This window comes from Periplaneta americana, chromosome 9, assembly GCF_040183065.1.
Source record: "Periplaneta americana isolate PAMFEO1 chromosome 9, P.americana_PAMFEO1_priV1, whole genome shotgun sequence".
Lineage (NCBI taxonomy): Eukaryota > Metazoa > Arthropoda > Insecta > Blattodea > Blattidae > Periplaneta > Periplaneta americana.
Window position 1 is genome coordinate 147,484,870 of NC_091125.1, and position 18,857 is coordinate 147,503,726.

General features: G+C 34.9%; 1 protein-coding gene across 2 annotated transcripts in view; it reads right to left on the minus strand.

Annotated features, from left to right (window-relative positions):
• The window catches only part of LOC138706600 (muscleblind-like protein 3), a 1,567,271-nt gene that overhangs the window by 730,619 nt on the left and 817,795 nt on the right, over nt 1–18,857 (minus strand). The window contains exon 1 of one of the 2 annotated variants that reach the window (XM_069836103.1): nt 1,695–1,772. The exons of the other annotated variant lie outside the window; for it this stretch is intronic. The gene's annotated coding sequence lies outside the window, so the exon portion shown is untranslated. Of the gene's footprint in view, nt 1–1,694; nt 1,773–18,857 lie in introns of those variants that run through there. 2 annotated transcript variants of the gene reach the window in all.

Sequence of the window (18,857 nt, forward strand, 5' to 3'; positions counted from 1 at the left end):
TTAAAAAATCTCAACTACGTTTCGCTTTTTCAATCTTTTCCTCGACCATGAAAACGTCAACATACCGCTCTTGTAACGCATATTACTATTTTTATTTGCCCCCTTCAGAATGTTTGCTTGTTAGTCCTAGAGTTCCATAAGTTCTTAAGTTCATTACAAGTAAATTTAATATATTTAACATTATCCAGTACGTTTAAAACACAAAGACGACCGGAAGAATTTAGGGAGTGCCAAAATGAGGACAACGAATTGATGAAGATATTATTTCAAGTGTGGTATGACGTAATCGCATGTTGACCAGCTCGAATGCCAGTGATGTGGGCGGATGGATGCGCAGGATGTGAAGCAGAACGAGAGAGGGCAGTGTCGCATAATTCATAATATCTGTGTCTTGGCAGAACCTCGTGCCAAGTATCTTCACCACAGGCCTCATGCCGCGGAGCAATATATAGCGCTGTATTGAACACTAAACAGATAGAAGTAGGGGAGTAGTGGGTACAAATGCAATAGAAATAGACATTGAAACATGGAGTATAATAATACATAAACAAAAATGTTAATAGATGAAGGACATAATATACAATACGTGTTTGTCAAAAAAAATGCAAATGTCTCACTGTTCCCATTCAGGAGGGTACAGTGAGACACCACAGTGTCTATTAACGGACATTGAAATGATATTGAAATGATTTACATTTATTTCAAAAGAAAACAAAAACTTGCTGTCTCTATCTTGACATGTTCTGTAGGCTTATTTAGAATCATTTTGATGTCTGACTTCGAAACCATTGAAACATATGGAATATTTGGAAAAGTGAATTTTCCAGGACATTTCAAACTTTTGTGAAAAAATGAAATTAATTTTTGGTGACAACAAAGGTTATGATTATAAGAATTTAATGTAATTCTTTATTATTTTTTAACATTTTCCTAAATTTTGTGAATAATTTTTTATTTATGAAACCATTAAAATGTAATGTATCCATTATTTTAAGCTACAGTTCCCAAATTGGTTACTAATATGTTCATTTTTAATGTTAGTTACTGGTAAATGTAATATAATTACAGTTTGTTTTTTGTTTTACATGGGAACAGTGAGACGTCTCAGTGTACCCTTCAATGGCATGTCTCACTGTTCCCTTTACGCATAGTTCATTTAAAAATAACGCCATCACTTCAAAATTAAAACAAGAAGGACGAAACTTTGCCAAACATAATCTCAAATACCATAGTATTAGGTAACACAAGCCAAAATTTTACTCCTAGAGTGAAAAATTAAGAATTATTTTTTCATCACTCACCTTTATAACTAGAATCAAATCGAGTATGAAAATACTGTTACTTTACTCATGCAACATACAACTTCACTGTTACCAACATCTCAACATCAAAATTTACCATCTAATAAAAAATGTCTCACTGTTCTCCCTGTCTTACTGTACCCACTTCTCCCCTAAGTCCTCTTTCAATGAGAAAACTAACGATGAACAATAAATTTGACATAAGCTACATTTTATTTTAGTAGTTGATGTAATTTACGTTTCGTTTTCTGTAATGTACACAGAAGAAATTTAATAACTCACAATATTAAGAAATAATTCATACGAGCGAAAGGCCTACATCAGGTCATTACTAGCATATTATGTCAGTCACAGGGTGTTATATCTGGGTTTCATAGCATATAGCCTATTAACCTGTTGTATCCTATGGCAGTGTTTCTCAAACTATGGTCCGCGGTCCACCTGTGGTCCTCGAGGACTGCCCTTGTGGTCCTTCAAAAAAGACAGAAGAAAAAAATTAAATTCAAACGAATTGCGTATCACATTATAGCTGAAAATCTCAGAGTTTGGAAATGACACATGTCAATCGCCTTTCACTTTTTCTCCCAGTACTGACATTTTATGAATTTTATTACCCTACTCGTCTACCAACCTCCCACTTTACTCTCAACAACAAAAGAAGGATTTAAAGCACTATGAACGTGGTGTTTCTCGCCATCTTTTCCCTGCACATCTGGCGCCTGTAACCCAGCCAGGGACCACCCGAATTCATAACAGGACCAAAGTACCGAACCTTTTCATGTATTTATGACTTTCTTAATAGTTTTACGGACACCCAGTCTGCACATTGAAATGGTCACGTACTGTACGTCATACACCAATAATACAACTCTGAGGTCACAATTTGAAACTTATTTTCCAAGTACATATGACGAATTTTTGTGGGTTCGTGATCCCTTTCATTGCGATATTGAAAAATAACAAACTTTCACTGTATGAAAGAGAATAATTAATTGAAATATCGAATGATACCGGACTTTAAATGAAATTCGAAGCGAAAGGTATGGTTAATTTCTGGACCTCATCACAAGTGAAAAAGGAATATAGTGAACTGTACAATGATGCTTTAGAGATTATAATTCAGGTTGCTTCTACGTATCTGTGTGAGAAAGGGTTTTCATCACTAACTCTAATAAAAACAAAGTACCGAAATCGACTCGATGTATGTGACGATCTCCGACTTAAGCTTACCAGCATACCTATATTCAAATATAGAACAACTGTGCAAGAATCGGCAAGATCATCCATCTCATTAATGTGAATACCAATATTTATTTATTTTTTTTAGTTAGTAAGTTGAAGATTATCCAAACTCTAATAGACTTGAATTATTAGAAAAACGAAAATGAATTTTCTTATATTAACATTAACTTAATTAGTTAATACTAATATAAAATAAATTGAATTAAATCAATTTTAATTAATTAATTAATTCTATTTTAAAATATAAGTCTATGGGCGGGAGGAAAAAGGTCTTAAGTACAAATTTTATACTTTTTCAAGAGAGCAGTAGAAAGATTGAAATTGGTGTCAATTATAGAGTTTTTTTAATTAAGAAGTTTTTCCTGGATATTATTTGTTTATATTTCTTCTAAAATAGGTAATGTTGCTCATTTCACAATTTTCTTGATTATTTCCAAAATAGCCGCACTTAAGCCCTTTTAAGACTAGAACCCAAACTGAGTAGAAGGGACTATTTAAACATAAGACCTTTTTCATGTCAAAATAAATGAGAAATGTAAATTATTAGGAATGCAAAATGGGTCTTAAACAATTATAGGACTGTTTACCCTGGTGCTTAAAGTTTTGAAAGGAAAGGGCATCAGTATGTGATAAAATGGCTAAAATACAATTTAGACCTTTTTAATAGGGAAGCATGGAAAGAAAACATGTGATGGTTTGTAAGGAATAAAGTATTAAATATTCTTAAGCCCTTTATTCTGTGTGTGCTCGATTCAAAAAGTACTTTGGACATTTGGTAACGCTCTATAAATCCAGTCAGGAGTCTTATTTGACTTTAGCCGTTTTACCAGATTGTAGAGAATTGTTTCCGGTTTCAGAATATATAAAAATCTAATTTTCACAAAAAACTGACTTAAGACCTTTTTCCTCCCGGCCACAGAAGTATACTGGTATTAAAATATGCTACATAAATGATAAATTTGCTTTTGAAGGGAACAAGAGTAAGGTGGTCCGCGGAACTTTTCTGACTTAAAAAGGTGGTCCCCACTTCAAAAAAGTTTGAGAAACGCTGTCCTATGGGATACATTGTCAATTTAAGGGTTAATAAACCTTATCCAAGTTACAATACTGGGTGTTCATTTCAAAGTGTGTCATGACGTCACTGTTGTGAGTCAGCGATTTGAAGCGAGTTTCAGCTTTTATGTCAGAGAAGTTGCCTATTAATCAAGGCGTTCAATCTGAACTTGAGAACGTGTACGATATAACTTGAATGTCGTAGCAACAGATGGCGGTCTGTAAAGTCTGTGTGCTACCATAACCTCTTTCGAACTGTGTTTTGCGCGGGCAAGTCGTACGCAGGGTATTTGTTATCATCGATTGCGTACGGCAACATTCCACAACACAAATCAAAATGCTCCGTGTCCATGTTGATCGTCCAAGTTAATGTCAACAAATACGTAAGTAATCGTCTTAACCCTCTCCCCCATATCCCGACAATAAGAAAAAAACTCACTTCAGTACGTGTTTCCAAACAGTTCACATTCCTACCACTACTGGCGTTACCGTACGTATCGGTAAGTAATCTTCAGAATCAACGCCGTACTTGCTAGGCAACTTCTCTCGCATTTAGGTAATACGCCTTTGCGGAAGTGTAGGAAGATTGAATTCTCTAGGCTCATTGGATAGCCACATGACGACATACGGCGAGCCATGACACATTTTGAACTGAACACCCAGTATAAGCTGTTATTTCTGTATACTTTTATTATGGACACAGTGTAGAGGGTTCGAAAACATAATGGTAGTTAACCGTTTCCTCACGTCCTGACATCGAAAGTACATTCTTTTTTATCACACGAAGTTGTGCGCATGCGCATAAGGCAGCTAGTTACCGGAGTCACGTCTGGGGAATTAACTCGCGGCGCTATCAACGCCGCGCTGCTCCAAACTGCGCGAATAAATGAACATCGCCGGGCGCACTCCATTAAGACCGCCATAATGAAACCTGGCTGCAGCAAGAGAAGATCTTCCCAACTCCGGGGGTGAACCTGTCACTAATTTCGTGGCGCAGAGTTGGGGGAGGGCTCTCACGCACTGGGTATTAATTACCAACGATTGAAAGCCAAGTTTGCAACAAAAATCCCACCGGAGGCGATGTTAACAAGGCATGCGGCCTTCGGGGAGGAAGAAAATTCCCTACTTCATTTTTATTTTAGTAATAACAATATTCATCACCACAGTCAATCAGGATTTAGGTATTTTAGACCTGCTTCAACCTCATCGAGTATTCTTTCCCATGGGTAGGCAAATCGTGGGGCACAATCGCAATATAGCGAACGTAGAAGTTCCGCCCACAACCCCTTCCACTTTTCCCCTACTAGCTCACCAGACACTCTACGTGATAGGCGAGTGTTCTGTCGAATGCATATTTCATGTGGGTGGGGATAACTTCCCCTACTGGCGTTCGTTATATTGCGATTTATCCAAATCGTGCTCTCAAAGTGTCAACACAACCTCAGTACAGGTAGAACGGACTCTGTACTACAGGGACATCACTTTATTTTTACCAACATTTTTAACATTAACCTGGCTATACTCGGAAACACTGTTGCCCCCTTCCATTACAGGAGTTTGATGTTACTAGTGCAATATGTAAATAAATCATTTTACTAGGTATAGGAGGAGAGAAAAGTAGTGTATCCATTTATGTTGTAGGGAAATACGATATTACGATTTTCAGTTTGATCATCACTTTTACGGAATTTATCAAAATACAGTAGAGTAGTAACATTTAAAAAAAAAAAAAAACTCAACTTTTTAGGCGGCTATGCTCGTTATGTAATGTCTACTTCATTTAGCATATTAATTATTGATGTTAACATACAATATAGAGAGTGCACTTAAATTGAGGGGGTCATAAGTAAAGGTCTGTAAGTGCATTTAAGTTACTTTTGAGAAAATGGGGTTTACATATTTAAGCTTTCGTAAAATCGGTGAAGTTTTTATTTAAACTTTAATGTGTGATGCGATTAAAATATCCCTTTGCCACTAAAATTTTAGATACTTTTGCTTACACTGGATGCACTTAACTCATGTTATTACAAATGTCACTAGCATTCCTTTGCTTCTAGCCACCTCAATTCAAAATAAGCTTAATCTGAATTTTTAAACAAGTTGCTGAAAATGGTTGCCGTTCATTACAATGCAGGCTTCAATTCTTTACGCATATTATTAAAAACATTTTGAAGCATATTCTCTGAAATGTAATTTATCGTTTCTTCAATATAATTTTCTAGTACGAAATTGTTAATATAGGTTCTTTCTTCTATAGAAAACGCAACCATATTTCTGAAACACACTATACACTGCAGTGTATACTTCACTACTTGAAGACTTCGAATGCAACAGCGGTCGTAAGTTTGTGTGTCTGACGGGAGCAAGTACATTAGTGAAGGGATGAGAGTGAAGTGCATTCAGAAATGCAGGTACAATAAAAATGCAAGTAAAAATAAAATGATGTCCTTGTATACTCTTTTCGCTGTAAGAAAAATCCTAATGTAAACAATAGCTCGTGACTGAAGTGAGGCTTCATTGGCCGCTGTTTGGCGCCATAGATTCTCAGTACGTGTTCCCGCCTACTGTTGTACATTCTGTTTCATGTTAAACATTTCCCGTTACTCGTCAAGTAGGCCTAACCTCACTACTATGCATTCGTTTGCTGAGGAAACATTTACTTTATAATTTCTCTAATGAAAACTCACATAACTTATTATATACATTTAAGACTATTTGTTTTTCTCCGCTTTTGAGAGGGTTTCCACTCTTATGATTAATAACCACACACACCGAGGATGCAGAAGCCATACTTCAGTACCACGTGCTTACGTGAACAACTGCGAGCTCAAGTAACGCCAGCTTGTTACAAGACTACTTCGGTATTACTGTTTGTATTCATCCGCGTTCATAGTATATAACAAAATGTAAAAGTAGCTTTTCTTTTACATATCGTTTTACATATGAGTGAAGTTATATGTGTCATTGTATTTAACAACTAGAATTCAATTTTTTATTTTCAAATAATACAAGATGATAGTTTCCAAATACGGACTATATTTTCCTGCGTCGTGTTAGTGTTTCGACTGTGAGCCAATCACGGGTATGACAGCAACGCGCTTGTGTTTACATTAGGGTCTTTGTTACAGCGAAAACAGTATAGCTGTAGTGTCTGTATGCGGTTCTTGCAACACGCAAGTTCGTTCGCGTCTGGAGTAAGTGGCGGCTCGTTTTAAGTGAAAAACAATACAATCCCCAGATCATTTCCCTTTAGTGATGAGTCGAAACAGAAAGATTTTTTTTAAGGGAAGTAAAGTTTGTATTATGTTCTATTACACTTTCTTACGCATGACATTTTTATGTTACAAATAAACACATTGAAGGTTTTAGTAAAGAAATACTGTCTAGATCTGCTTTAGAACAGCTAAAGGTAAAAATGGGATATCAACAAGGTGAGACTGATATCAAATATCGTTAGCACGTTGTGCGTGTGAGTTACAGAATTGCACAACATGATCGACTAGCTAAGAGCATTTATGGATAAATTTTAAATGTGGCAGTATCATATAGAAAAAAGACAACTTCACTTTCTCTGACTATAAACTATCTTGAAGAGTGATAAGAAAACTACATATAATAATTACCTCTTATGCGCATTATTTCCAAAATATACGAAACGAGTGTCAAAACCGATTAATACCTTATTTAGAAGAGTAAGCTATGACCTAATATCACCAAACAGTTCGGCTTTCATAAAAATTTTAGTACGAAGATGTTATATTCAATATCACTTCTAGAATTAAGAAAGGCTTAGATTTAGATTCCGAAAAAAAGATGTCAAAGAATTTTCCTGAAAAAATGAAACGGTTATTCAGGTAAAATTATAGAAAAAGTAAAGTGTATTGGTAAAGGAGACAGTGTTCTGAACTTGTTTCATTTTTATTTAAGTGACAGAACACAGGTTGTTAAAATTGAAGATGAATTTAGCTAAACTACAAAAATAAATGTAGGCGTGCCTCAGGGCACAGTTTTAGGACCTATTTAGTTTTTAATATACAGAGTGTTTCCGAGGTGGTGTTACAAAATTTCAGGGATGATGGCGAAGGGCACATGTATCAATTTGATATCAGGAACCATGGTCCGGAATTCACCGAGTCGAAAGTTATAAGCAAAAATAGTTGTGTGGAAAAATCGTATGGGCCAGATGTTTCCTACGTGGGTACTTGAGCCAATACAATCTGTGAGCTTGTCTACTGTTCCCATTGGCTCATCCGTATTCGAAAATCAGGTCTGCTTATTCCGCTCTCGTGTACTCCTCCATTTCACTAGGACTGATCCACTGGACACTGCAACTTGTACACATACACTGCTGTCTACAGACGTGCATATCAGGACCGACCATGTCCGTTACACATTACGCTATCTGCATTGCTTTAGTGTAGTTTCCTGTCCCCATCCCTCAGACAGCGCACTAAATGGAATACTGTAAGTAGACAACGTAAACAACGTCAGATGAATACAGTATGTGTAAGATGTACAGATAAATACACTTAAATAAGGTATACAGAGGAATAGAATTATTTCATTTCCACTTAACTATTTTTTCTTGTAACTTTCGACTCGGTCATTTCCGGACCAGGGTTCCTTATCTCAAATTGATACATGTGCCCTTCGCCATCATCCCTGAAAGTTTGTAACACCATCTCGGAAACACACTGTATATGTATATATGATATAAACATACAGACGTGGACAAATTATTAACAAAATTGACGATTTTTATGATAATTCTGTTTACAAAATTTGACTTTTCAATTTAGACGACAGTTAACAATTTTGCATATTTCTATCATTACAATAGATAGAAATATGCAAAAATATCAACTGTAGTTTAAATTGAAGAGTCAAATTTTGTAAAAATATATAATAAAATCTTCATATTTTGCTAATAATTTGTAAATATGCAAAAATGTCAACTGCAGTTTAAATTGAAGAGTCAAATTTTCTAAAAATATATAATAAAAATCTTCAGTTTTCCTAATAATTTGGAAATATCCAAAATGTAAACTGTAGTCCAAATTGAAGAGTCAAATTTTGTAAAAATATATAATAAAAATCTTCAGTTTTGCTAATAATTTGTAAATATGCAAAAATATCAAATGTAGTCCAAATTGAAGAGTCAAATTTTGTAAAAAAAAATATACAATACAAATCTTCAATTTTGCTAATAATTTCGAAATACGCAAAAATGTCAACTGTAGTCTAAGCTAAAGAATCATATTTTGTAAAAATGTGTAATAAAAATCTTCAATTTTGCTAATAATTTGTCCACGTCTGTATTTGCCTCTAAATGACGTTCTGGCTGATATGTAGGCTACATCTACAGTGTTCTCATTTTACTAGGAAACTAGATTTAAAAAACTTAAGACATGATGAACAATGGAGGAGAAACTGAAATGATAGAAAATCTATTCCACTCTGAATTAATTGAAGCAGAAATATCACATTACTTGCATGAGAGTGAATCGTGAGACCAAAGAACTCTTCGCTTTTCATGAACATTATTTGGAAATATATTACTCATATGAGTCTATACATTACTGCAGACTGGGTAATATAACCTCCCTCCGATATCATAATACCAGACCATATGAGAGATGAATTGAAATCATTTGACACTAGTCAAGCAAAACGGTTCGGTCTACAAGTATACATTTAAAATAATACCGTTACGTTTATTATTCTGAAAATTATGAAGATGGACACCCCTGCGCTAACAAGAAGGTGAATGAAAGTAGGTAAGGATATTGATTGCAGCTTGTAAGTTGCATTATCTGTCCAACAGATCTCTCAGCTGGAACAATCCGAATTACCCTCTGGAATATGACTTGCTCGTGGGAGGACGGGAACCTGCTGCAGAAACTATTTGGAGAGTCAACTTGGACGCCATTTCATTTCAGCTCACGGCAGCAGTTTCCTTTTGTCCAGGTGACAGTGGATGGGATATTCCTCAAATCAAAGTTGGTAACATTTATGAACTTTGAGTTGACTTTTGTGTAACAGCGGGATCAAGACAACTCCGAAGTTTCTTTCCTCTTTCTGTAGCCTGCAGGAATCCTTACTTATCATTATTGTTTTATACAATTCTCAATGTCTTCATTTTTTCTATATTTCTCTCTTACCTGACATTTCTTCTGTTGCATTTCCTTCTCTATTCGTCATCTTTTTCACTTCTGTACTACTGCATTCTTGTATCTCCCTTTACTAATTTGAGCAGCAGGCTACAACGTGTGCATAATGCGTGCATCCGTTACATTTGCAATATCCGTAAGTATGATCATGTTTCCCCGTCTTTCCAAACTCTGTCTTGGCTAAGGCTAAGCGATCGACGAGCCCTGCATTCTCTTGTTCTCTTATTTCAAATTCTGCGCACCGCTGCCCCAATCTATTTGGCTTCTCGTTTTAAAAATTTATCCGCATATCATCACCTAAGTACATGATCTCATCAGAACAATTACCTCATTATACCCTACCACAAGACATCTTTATATTCTTCATCTTATACAGTTTCAGTTGCTAGAAATTGGAACTCGCTACCGAGTGATGTAAGGGGTTGTTGAACAATAAATTCATTTAGGTCCAAATTACATGAATTCTTACTTAACAAATTAATTGCTGATTAATATTTATTACATATTATAATGAAACTAACATCTATCATTAATTTCTCTAAATAGATTTACAAAACCTCTAATGGCAATTACATTAATATTCTCATTATAGAAATATATTTTAGATTTATATATATATATTTTTTTCTCCCTGTAACATAGTTCTAGTAAGCTTATATTAAATTAATTTTCATCACTTTACTAGCTATCTCAAACCTCAAATTAATTATAATTGATTGAATTAAATTAGCTCATAAATTAAGTTACTACTTTACCTTATAGATTTATCTAAATTTAAATAAATATGTAGTCTACTAGTCGTTAACTTAACTGAAGAATATTGCTGGAGAACCTTTTAAGTGTAGTGTAAATATTCGTAATTTAAATATATATTGTATTGATTAAGGCTGGTTGAGTGGAAGAGAAGACCTTATGGCCTTAACTTTGCCAGCGAAAATAAAACATTATTATTATTATTATTATTATTATTATTATTATTACTACTCTTTGTTCTCCTTTTTATAGTTTCTTTTATTTTACCAGATTTATTCTCTGCCTTATTTTGTTACTTATTTTATTCTCTAAATTACCTGTAATTTATTTTATCTCGTTTTCATTTCTTCTTAAAGCATTTGATCCTCTTCGTTTGCTTTATTCCGTTGTTTGTTTTTGTTTTTGTTTTTTCTTCTTCACATTTTTTCGTCTCTGTATTACTGGCTGTTCTTTGCCTTTTCTTTGGTCACCCTCCTTTCTATTTTCCTCTTTCTTTCTTTCTTCGTTAATTTTTTTTCCTTTCTTCCTCTTCAATCTTTCTGATTTGGTACCCTTAACAACACGCTAATCCCTTATTCATCTGTCGTAAAAAATCTTGGCTTCTTTTCTGATAATAATCTAAGTTGGAATTTTCAAGTTAAAGAAACGATAAAAAAAAAATCTGTTCCTCCATTCACTGTTTGAGTCGCTTGAGAAATTTCTTGCCCCAGCAACTAAAACTTACCCTAGTACAAACCCTAGTAATGCCGCACTTCGATTATTGTGACGTTTTGTTAAGTGACCTAAGTTCTGAACTGTCAAGTTACAGCGAGCTCAGAATATGTGCGTCAGATACGTGTGCAACATCCGACGATATGATCACATATCACCGTCTTTCGCAAGTCTCTCGTGGCTCCGACTTAAAGAACGCAGAACTTTACACTCTTTGTCTTTACTCTTTCGAATTCTGCACACCTCAACACCAAATTACCTTTCGTCTCGTTTCTCTTATCTATACTCTAACCACGATATCTATACTCTAACCACGACATAAATACCAGATCACTTATCTGTGGCACGCTAAGTATACCTCTTCATAGAACATCTTGTTATTCATCATCTTTTACAATATCCACCTCGCGTCAATGGAATTCCTTGTCACAAAGTATTAGGGGCTGCAAGACAACAAACACCTTTAAGAACAGCTTAAAAGATAACCTTATTAGCATTTCACTCCAATCATACTGATTTAAACTATCACTGACTACATTGTTACTTTTTTCTTTAGACATCATCCTGATTGTGCTGTATTTTCAAAATTGTCTCATAATAATCTCTTTCTATTATCTAATATTATTTGAAATATATTAGCATTCTATGTATTTTAGTTTAATTCTGCTACACAGCTTATTTCAGTGTTTAATTAATAGTTCATAGTATTTTGTTGTTTAATTCGTAAATAACTCTTGTATACATGTAACTCTCATCTAAATCAAATTGTTGAATTCGTTGCAAGTTCATGCATATGTATATACACTTTTTGCTGGTTGAGTGGAAGAGAAGGCCTTACGGCCTTAACTCTACCAGCTAAAATAAATTATTATTATTATTATTATTATTATTATTATTATTATTATTATTATTATTATTTTCCTTTTCTTCTATTTCCTATCTTATTTATGTTCGGGAATGGAAGCCCCTGAAATTTTACAAATTTAATGCAGCCCTTTCTGTAATGTACCGGAGGAAAGCTTGAACAATCGGAAAGAAAAAAGAACAAAACAAGGGGACGATTAGGAGAACAAGGCAACCACCAGAGAAACAAGTAGAACACAAGGAACATAAGAAGATAATAAGGAGAACAAGGGGAATACAAGGAGAATAAGAGGACAAATGGAAAATGGGAATACAAGGAGAACAAGGTGAGGACATGTGGAACAAGGGAAATATAAGCAGAAAAAGAGGACAAATAGAACAAAGTGAATAAGAGGAGAAAAAGGGGAAGACGAGGAGAAAAGGGGGAATACAAGGAGAACAAGGGAAATACAAGGAGAACAAGAAGACAAATGGAAAAGGGGAATACAAGGAGATCAAGGGAAATACAAAGAGGACAAGTGGAAAAGAGGGGTACTTGAAGAACAAGGGAAATACGAGAATAAGAGGATAAGTGGAAAAGGGAAATACAAGGAGAACAAGAAGAGAATAAGGAGAACAAGGGAAATACAAGGAATTCCCAAGTTACTGTGTCCCAATACATATTGAAAAAAAAATACGTTCACTGACACAGTTCTTCTCTCACCGACTAGGCTGCTGGGATCTTCGGATGAGTACAATACAGATTTTTTTAAGGATAGGCCTACGCTGGAATGAAATGACATTTTTCACGAAAAATATATATTTTTTGTTCTTAATCTTAAAAAATACGAGTATACCGATGCCTACAAATGTTTCTGGCAAAATTTCAGAGACTTGGGCCTCTTGTAACACTTGTTTTGGCAGCCATTTTTAAAGCTATAAATCCCACGAAGTCTGTGTTGTTTAACTACATTTCTCTCGGTTTATAGATTTTGCGCATTTGCCCTTCGTTCAAAACCCATCTCCTGCCACATATTTTGGGCTATCTGCATGAATTTTTTTTCCACGCCTCCCTCAATCTATACTGTATGAAAGTTCGCATGGATAGTTCAATAGTTTATTTCAAAAGGATTAAAAAACACAATTTTTACGGTCGTGGCAATTTTTTGTTCGTATTTCAGCTACAGTAGTGTAAAACATTTTTTTTAGACAAACCTAATGCATATACTTAAAATTTCCATGGCATTATTATTAATGACAGTATGTTGAACATAAGAGTAAAATTTCAGTTTAAAAATACTTTTTACCCAAGGAAATTAAAAAAAAATAAAATTATTTTTATAAACCTCTTTTTAAAAATGTACAAAATATCTGCCAATACAACTGAAAATTTGTACTTCTACTATTTATGTGGCAAATAATGTGTTTGCAGAAAAAAGAAGAAAGACTGTAAGGTCAATATTTAAAAATGTTTAAATTTCGTTTCAGCGTGTCCTTAAAGAAAATATCTGCTAGATTTTGAAACATTTTTTTTTTAATATTTTAAGGAATTAGGTATAGCTTACAACAGCAAAATTTTGGAAATATTCAACATTTTTTTTCCTCGATTACTGTTTCTTGTACAATAATGGAAATTAGTATGTGTAAAACGCTGTCCTTCTGCTATATGAAAAAAATATTTGAGATTTAAAAAAAATTATTTACTTTTTTTTTTTTAAATTCAGTTTACTGTGCAGTGATGAAGCGTTTTCCACATAACTCAAAAACTATCCAACATTCTGCGATGAATTTTTTTGTCTCTATTTGTGCATGTCATATCTACAATATCATGCAAGATCACTTCTCTACCTTTGATAGATTGCCTGATAAAAAATAAATTCATTTTAAAAAATGGTCAAATATCAGTATTTTCTTCTAACAAAAAACAAACAAAAATAGTATTTGTTAAGGAATGTACTTGAAAGAACATGATATTGTAAACATGGGTTTCAGCAATAAAATAAAAGAGAGAGAACATGGACAAGTTAACAAGTTTATGAGTTATAAAGGAAACGCTTCATCACTGCACAGTGAACTGAATTTTGAAAAAAAAAAAAAACTGTAAATACAGTAGAACCCTGATTATCCGTCATTCTATTAACCGATTGGTGGACTATTCGTCTGTCTTGCTCTCGTTTTTTTGTCTCCAGAAATATATAAAGTACTGTTCATTGTATCAGCATGTTATTTTTTCCACAGTATTATTAAAAGTCCTTTTCCTGATATAGTATGGTTACTTGTTCGAATTGTCGTACTGTATAACTTCTATATAAAAGTCTTCTACGGGTGTCAAAAGAAATGTTGTTGTGCTAAGTATCGGGGTAAAAAAGGGTAAATAATTGAGTTGTTTGTGGAAAAAGAAACTGTGGCTCATCTAGCACCAGAATATGAGTTTGGAGTATATAAAGTATGTAAACCTATAACACAAGACCTCCACAATTCATATCTTTTCACAAGCAGCCATTAGCAGTTTTCTTCCCCTTCAAAACCCGTCGTTGACAATGAGACTTAAATTAGTGAACTCGTGATCAACTACCTAGCGTGTTAAATAGAAGGCCATAGAAGAAATTACCAAAGTGTAAGTATTATTCACTAAATTTACGACATTTTTTATGGTACGGATTATCTGATTTTTTCGATTAACCGTTCAGTCCACCCCCTTCATTACCATGGATAATAGAGGTTCTACTGTAATTTTTTTTTAAATTGTAAAATATTTTTTTCATATAGCAGAACAGTGTTTTACACTTACCAATTTTCATTATTTTACAAGATACAGTAATGAAGAAAAAACATGTTGAATATTTACAAACATTTTACTGCTGTAAGCTGTACCTAACCCTTTAAGAACTTAAATATAATTTCTTTTATAATACCTAGTGGTGGTGTGGAAGAGAAGGCATGATGACCTTAACTACATGAGAATGAATGAATAAATAAATTAATTAATTAATAGACACATAGACAAATAAATAAAAATCCAAGTCGTAGCCATACTATTGTTGTTTAGTCAACTGTCTGAAGACAGGACTGAACCTCACTTATGAAGCAACTAGGGCAGGAGATAATCGGGTAAGACAGCCAGTTCCTTTCCTCCTCCATCGCATACATCGCCGAATAGCTACATATTACTGACTAGCTACATATTACATAATATTACTTACTTACTAGCTTTTAAGGAACCCGGAGGTTCATTGCTGCCCTCACATAAGCCCGCCATTGGTCCCTATCCTGAGCAAGATTAATCCATTCTCTATCATCATAACCCACCTCCCTCAAATCCATTTCAATATTATCTTCCCATCTACGGGTCGGCCTCCTTAAAGGTCTCTTTCCTTCCGGCCTTCCCAACTAACACTCTAGCCATAATTATTGGACATAAGCGTTTAGTTAACTCCCTTAATAACAGTAATCTTTCAGTTGTTACCCTTAACAACACGCTAATCCCTTATTCATCTGTCGTAAAAAATCTTGGCTTCTTTTTTGATAATAATCTAAGTTGGAATTTTCAAGTTAAAGAAACGATAAAAAAAATCTGTTCCTCCATTCACTGTTTGAGTCGCTTGAGAAACTTCTTGCCCCAGCAACTAAAACTTACCCTAGTGCAAACCCTAGTAACGCCGCACTTCGATTATTGTGACGTTTTGTTAAGTGACCTAAGTTCTGAATTGTCAGTCAAGTTACAGCGAGCTCAGAATATGTGCGTCAGATACGTGTGCAACATCCGACGGTATGATCACATATCACCATCCTTCGCAAGTCTCTCGTGGCTCCGACTTAAAGAACGTAGAACTTTACACTCTTTGTCTTTACTCTTTCGAATTCTGCACACTTCAACACCAAATTACCTTTCGTCTCGTTTCTCTTATCTATACTCTAACCACGACGTAAATACCAGATCACTTATCTGTGGCACGCTAAGTATACCTCTTCATAGATCATCTTGTTATTCATCATCTTTTACAATATCCACCTCGCGTCAATGGAATTCCTTGTCACAAAGTATTAGGGGCTGCAAGACAATAAACACCTTTAAGAACAGCTTAAAAGATAACCTTATTAGCATTTCACTCCAATCATACTGATTTAAACTATCACTGACCACATTGTTACTTTTTCTTTAGACATCATCCTGATTGTGCTGTATTTTAATTGTCTCGTAATAATCTCTTTCTATTATCTAATATTATTTGAAATATATTAACATTCTATGTATTTTAGTTTAATTCTGCTACACAGTTTATTTCAGTGTTTAATTAATAGTTCATAGTATTTTGTTGTTTAATTTGTAAATAACTTTTGTATACATGTAACTCTCATCTAAATCAAATTGTTGGATTCTTTGTAAGTTCATGCATATGTATATACACTTTTTGCTGGTTGAGTGGAAGAGAAGGCCTTACGGCCTTAACTCTGCCAGCTAAAATAAATCATTATTATTATTATTATTATTATTATTATTATTATTATTATTATTATTATATGCATTTCTGGATTCGCCCATACGTGCATATTACATAATATTATGATTGTTAAATTCATTCCCCAGTCTCCAATACTTGTCCCTCATTTGATTCCACAATTAGTCACATTCATTTCTGAAGAAAATGACATTCAACAATGGAAATCAAGCTTGGAAGAGGCGGAATGGCTGTGATTCTATATTGACAGCTGAATGAATGGAACTTTCACCACTGTGCACGCTCCGCTGCCTTTACTGTTATGTCGAGGAAATGAGTTTCCGTGATTATGAACAGGACACGCGTCACGCTGTACGAACAGCTTGGCTACTGGCTCCAAAATACTTCGCCACAGTGACGTCACAAATTATAGCACACAATTCCACGGAGAACGCAAGGAACACACAATCATTATACTACTATAACAACATGAGCTTATGTTTTCTTTGCAGTCCGGACTCATCAGATAAGTTTTAAAAATTACGATTTCGCGAACATTACTGACTGGACCTTCAAATTTCGACTTTGTAGCGAGACAAATGACCAACCGAGTTCAGGTGTAAGAAAAGATGGTAATCGTTGGAAGCGAGATCAGGGCTGTAGGGTAGATGTTGAAACACCTGCCTGCGCAACTGAAGATCTGTTGTGCGCCTAACCGTATGTGACCGAGCGTTTCTTACACCTCAAGCAATTCCTGTCCGGTCAGCATTTTCACAGAGACAGAGAGGTGCAGAGGCTGTCACACACTGGTTCGATCCCAGGCGGCAGACTTCTACGACACAGGGATACAAAAGTTGATCTCACGGTATGACAAATGTCTCAATTCCTGTGGGAAATATGTTGAGAAAAATTGCTCAACAATAATTTCTGTATCTGTTCCAATAAATCTTTCCATAAAAGTGTGTTTTCTTTCTCTAAACGGCCCCAAAGGAGCTTACTTTCTGGACGCATCTCGTAAATACAGTCGTTTCCCACTGCTTATTATATCATAGAACCGGAAAATTAGCAGTGAATAGATATATGTTCTGCAGCTGCTATAAAATATCTTGTAACTTCAGTAGTAGGGAGTCTAGTTTTCTTCGCGGTAAGGCACGAACGATTAAAGCAAATGGAAACTGCCTAATTAGTAGTAATATTTAACGATTCTCCCCGGATGTTGGAGGTAAAACATTAAGTGAAAGATGTCGACTCAATAAGGGGTTGAAAGCTGTAGGGACCAATATAGTCACCGATTACATAAAAAGCCAACGACCCATTTAATAGTGGCATTTAAAATAGTGAGAGTTTCAAAGGAAGGAGGGGGTGGTTTACATTCGCAATATCGCATGTTGAGGCAGGTGGAGGAGGCGTCGGGTCGGCCGGCGGCGCCAAGCGTCGCGGCGCTATGCTCCAGAGCGGCGCCGGTCGGACGCCACTTTCCCCGTCTCTCTCCCGTCCTTCGCTGCTGTTTACCCTGAAACGCGGTCGATCGCAGCAGAGCCTGAATGAGGCTCGCCGGCTCCTCTCCAGCCAACGCAAATCACATAATTTGTCCAATAACGGAAAAAAACTGGCAACGCAATCATTGCGAAACTTTCTCAATCCCATTGAACTACTATGATTAAAGATTAAGCCTTGTTGTAAATTACTTCCTGCAATCTCTACTTATATCTAAATCAGAATGTATGGGAATTAAAGTAGGTACCTAGTTGGTTTAGATTTATTTCGGTAATATTGGAGCGACAGATATCGAATGGCAAAAACTAAAGTTTAAAAAAAAGGTTAATACTGGTGTGCCTCAAGGTACTGTATTAGGACCAAACTTATTTTAAATATATATTATATATCACATGATATAATATTTGTCAAACAACTTTTTACGTATAGGTCTAATGGTGGACCTCACATTTTTTTGTGTGTACGATGCCACCATAAATATTTGTTCCATTTACATGGACGCAAATCACATAATTTGTCCAATAACGGAAAAAACTGGCAACGCAATCATTGCGAAACTTTCTCAATCCCATTGAACTACTATGATTAAAGATTAAGCCTTGTTGTAAATTACTTCCTGCAATCTCTACGTACATCTAAACAGAATGTATGGGAATTAAAGTAAGTACCTAGTTGGTTTAGATTTATTTCGGTAATATTGGAGCGACATATATCAAATGGCAAAAACTGATTAAACATGTAGCGACAAAAAAGTTAATATTGGTGTGCCTCAAGATACTGTACTAGGACCAAAGTTATTTTAAATATATATTTATAATCTAATATTTTTTTTCATAAGTGTATATTAT